Here is a 4797-nt window from a genome sequence, read left to right on the forward strand (position 1 = left end):
GGGGGGGGGGGGCTTGGGTTGGGTTAAAACTAGAGATAAAGAAAGAAGTCAGATGCCTTCCTGACTTCAGAGCTCTTTTAAAATCAGGCCCGGGGAGTGATCCCATTTTTGCTCACACCAGTTTTACAGTGGTACAACTATAGCATCTTCACAGGAATTGCTCCTGGTTTAAAAAAAGACACAAGACGTAAAAATCAGGCTCTTTAATAATATTAGCTGTAACAATAACAGACATTGGTTGTAACAGCATTATTGCTGGATACAGCAGAGTAAAAGAAAGCCTGCCAAGTTAAGCCACCATACTGAGTTCTCCAGCTGAAGATGTACATGATGGTAAGAGGTCTTCTGCAATCTCTAGTGACATTTACAAGCTTAGTGAAACAGGCATAGATTGCTTTAGTTCAGTATAAGCGGACCCAGTGGAAGAAAGGCTATGACCAAATACTGAAACTGAGCAAAACAGAAACATGATTACACTCACATCCCTATGTGTTTGACAAAAGACTTATCCATTTTTTTCCTTTCCAGAATTGGTATGTGGCTCTTTACTGACAGGGTTGTGATGAAACAGCTAGCCAAGGTTGAAAATGGGCTAAGTCTATATGGAAGGAATGTACGACGTTACTATACAAAAAAAAACAGTACTGGCATTTTAGATTTGGGCACCTGTATTTAGATATAAGTAAATACAAATTAGCTGTTTATATGGTAGGTAACCCTGCAGATGTTCTGCTTATTAGACTATAGTTATAGTCTATAATGGTAACTTTGTATATTCTTTATCTGCAGACCCTTGTTAATATGCATGGTTGTGAAAGGATGGGGGTTACCTGCACTTGTATTCACTGTTGGTAAGCTTGGGTTTACTGTTTACAGTTAAAGTGTGCAATTGTAAAGGACAGGTGGATCAGATTGTGTCTATTTGCCTGCCCCTTATAACCTGAAGTTCGCAGGCACACAAAAGTTGTTAACGCAAAATTATACAAAGCTCACTGAAAAGTCAGCACTCAGAGCTGTGCAGAGGTCTGCAGTGGGGTAGCCCTCAGTTTTAGTATAAAGTTGGTGCACGTGAGGAGAGATTCCAGACAAGAATTACTCTCAGAATAGCCTGTGGCTTCTCAATTCTGTAAGGGGAAGCACTTGTGAGCGTAAGTCTCTATGGTGGGTTGAGGGAAAAAGCTGACACTCAGTATTGTTAAGATCCAAAATCTGAGCCTGCTTTTGACATTGGGCGGGGTCTGAAAAAGCTTGGGTTGGATAAACAATCTCTGGAGACAGCAGCCAGAGTAGCACTTTCAGCAACGATCCCTAGCAGTGCTCCCCAGTGGCCAGAACAGCATTTGCACCCCAACAGCACTCCCCTGCATCAGAGTGGCAGCACCTCCAATGCAGCCTCCCTTCCAAGCACTTGGTATTTGGGTTACCATAGCTGGTAGAGTCCTCAGAGCAGGGCAGCAAGGAGCAGTTCAGCCTCCAGGGTGGGCCACCCTAACTGAGGCTAGCTACTTTGGCTGGTGGACCTGGTAGATCCCCTAGACGGGGGATTGGGTAGTAGGTTCCCAAGTTCATTTTCCAGCAACTGTACCTAGGTGCATCTACAAGTGCAATTAATTTAACTGAATATACTCCAACTCAATTTGAGCCAGAGTAAACTAATCCTGATGTCACTCTACACGTGCATTTAAATGCAGTAACTTACTGCACCACCAGGCCTATCCAGCAGTGCAGTAAAATTAGTCTACTGCACCCTAATTGCTGTGCCTGTGTAGGCAGTGATGTTTTACTGTGCAGCAAGTCTCATCTTACTTAGCATCTCATGTAGATGCACCCAAAAGTTCTCTTTAAGGTTGTATTTGCTCCTTTTTTCTCCTCTTTTAATAAACTCTGCTTTAATGTAATATTTCCTTCCAAGTGGGGAAGTCTGTTCAACTTAGAAGACTCAGGTAATATTTGCTTCTGGGCTCAAGCTAAAAAGTTGGTGTTTAACCCCTCAATCTGAACACGGCCCTTGTTACTGCCATCCAGTGCTTGGCAGAATGGTTACGTATACACCATTTATCTCATCAGAGACATGAGGTCAAAGTTTTACAGATAAACAGAACTCCTTCTAGTGGAGTCTTTCATCGTAGGCAATCTTTCAAAATTAGTTTGGTAAATTCATGCCCATATTAATTCTACATTTGGAGTGTGGTTGGGTCAGAAGTCCACAAAAGGTAAGTGATAAATGATTAGTAGGCCTATCAATCCCCAAGGCAAACAGATTTTACTGGTTAACAAAAACCACACATGGTACCCTGACAAGACTAGACTTTTCTGGTTACTTTTGAAACCTTGGTCAAATTTTGACTCGGGCCTTGCCTTCAAAATAGAACAGTACTTAGATTTAGCCAACTATTTACAAAAACATTTACATTACTGACAGAGTTAAAAGTTGCATTGTAAAAAACTACATAGCCCTGTAGGGAAGGAAGGGAAGAAACCGCTACTCATTTAAATCAATGCAATTCTGGATGAGCCAGCTTACACAGGGCTGTTTAAGTGATGAACCACAGCTGTCTATTTGCCCCCACTTTTTCTCTTGGAAAAGAAGTAGTACTGCTTAGAAACAGCTTTTACAGAGTATCCCCAAATCCTAGGACTATTTGTTCCAACATGTAGCCAGTGTTCATCTTAAATTTGCGGGATCATGTTAATTGCAATATTCAAAAGAATACAAGAAAAGTCATTCATTCATTTGTAGTTTAAGTAACATTTGTATTGGTATTGGAAAGCAATTTCAGTCATGGAAAAAAGTAAGTGTATGAAGGAAAAATACAATTGCCATCAAGAGTTCTATTCCTAACCCTACAACAAGTGGCCACTGGGGGGGGGGGTAAGGAAAGGGGGTGAAGGGTAGGTTTTGCTGCGTTTGGTTTTTTTATTTTTTCAAAAACAACATTTCACAGTACCTCACTTTGTAGAATTGTGACCTATTGAAAAATCCAACAGAAAAATGACCCTCCTCTCCCAACAAAACAGTGGAGGTGCCTGTACAGGTGCTGGGAGGTGGCTCTGATGTGTTGTAATTACCATGCATCAGAACAGACTAGGAGCCGGCTGGAGCATGTTAATTAGCATGCTCTAGCCAGCCCCATCTCATGCATCAGTGTCCCTGTGCTCCAAAATGGCAGTGGGGGCACTTTAACTAAACCTTGTCTGATGAGCTTCAGTTAAAAAAAAAAACCCTGCTACTATTTTGAAGTGGGGGAAGGCCAATATACAAGCTGCTATGAGTGGCTTTTGGAGCTGCTCTAGTCAAAGTGTCCCCCTCATCCCCAGAGCACACGTAAAGACAACCTGGAATACCAGACAGAGAACAAGCAATGGTGGGACCTTCACTATGTCAGGAAAAGGAAAAAGTTACTTGCAGGGGTCATCTTGAAAACCTATTTACTTAGGAAGACTTCTGGAGCTGTTCTCATTTTAGTAGTTAACTCTCATTACAGGAATGTTATTTTGCAAGTTTAAAAAGATGCATTTTTAGAGTTCTGGGCTTCTTTGAAAACAATGAGCCAGTTTTAACGATGATACACAAATAATCCTTTCAAGACATTTGAAGATTTCCCAAGTAATTCACAACCAAACTAACCTACACCCCATTTTCTCCAAGGTCTGACTTATCTTATCCCAGTTCTTCCCAGACTAGATTAGAATTTTTCTATCTTTATGGACATTCAGTGACAAACTAAATAAACATGAGAAATTGTAAAAACAAAAAGTGTACCCTTCCCTCCCCCCATTTGTTGTAGCTAATATTCATGACAACTGGAGTAGTAGGTACATATTTTTAACATTTTTGTGGCAAAGACTACACTTCCTACACTGCAATAGATCAGTAAAAGTTCTGTTGGCTTTCAGACAGAAAGGCTGAAGGACCAAATTATGAAAGCAATCTTTAAAAGTTTTCCTATACAGGGGAAGAAGTACACATGTCCTGGACAGACCATTCATCAAGCAGACAGTGGATCAGCTACCTAAACCAAATCTCACAGCATTCCAGCATCATAACAAGGATGCTTCAGGCAGACTGTCCCTTGTGAAGCTCTACTGAATGAGTAAGCATTAATCTGCATGACGGCATCTCAAGGATCATTGGTTCTCAACCTGTTTAAACTCAAGGCACCCTTCACTAGATGCAAGTCATTCCTCAAAAAAAAGTCACCTCCTAGACTTCACTTGTTTTTTGGCTGCAGAAAACTATTAAAGCAGTTGTTCTGCTGCAAAGAATACAGAAAACCCACAACTGGCTTTAGGTCTCAGAACTGACCCGGTCAGCATACCGGATAGCCCCATGCACTGCTTGTGGCGCTTGCTCCAGCTCGTATCCCAAAGCAGCTGACTAGGCACTGTGTGCAGCACATATCCAGAGCAGCTACTCTGGGGCTGTGCTGCATGCGGTGGCAGCTCCAGGGTGCATCCCACAGCAGCCGCCACATGCAGCACAGACTGAGTGGCTGAAGCAGGACTGTACCACACTGCACCCACTCCAGGACACAGGCTAGATCCAGAATGCAAGGTTAGTCTGTAGGTCTGATCTAGCCTGTAGACCAGATCTGTGCCATTCATCTGGTCCACAGGGCCCAGAACGGGTTTGACACCCATTTTAGAGAATTTGAAGATGAAAAAAAAATTCACATATTTTGGGTGCTTTCTGTTACCTACCAGTTACACTCTAGCCCTTTTATGCCCTGTCCTGTCCCAGCTGGATCTACTGTCAGATGCTTAAATTTGCACAACTTTGAGATATGGGAATGTGGT

Source organism: Gavialis gangeticus, unplaced genomic scaffold (genome assembly GCF_001723915.1).
Source record: "Gavialis gangeticus isolate Ggan-Ray unplaced genomic scaffold, GavGan_comp1, whole genome shotgun sequence".
NCBI lineage: Eukaryota > Metazoa > Chordata > Crocodylia > Gavialidae > Gavialis > Gavialis gangeticus.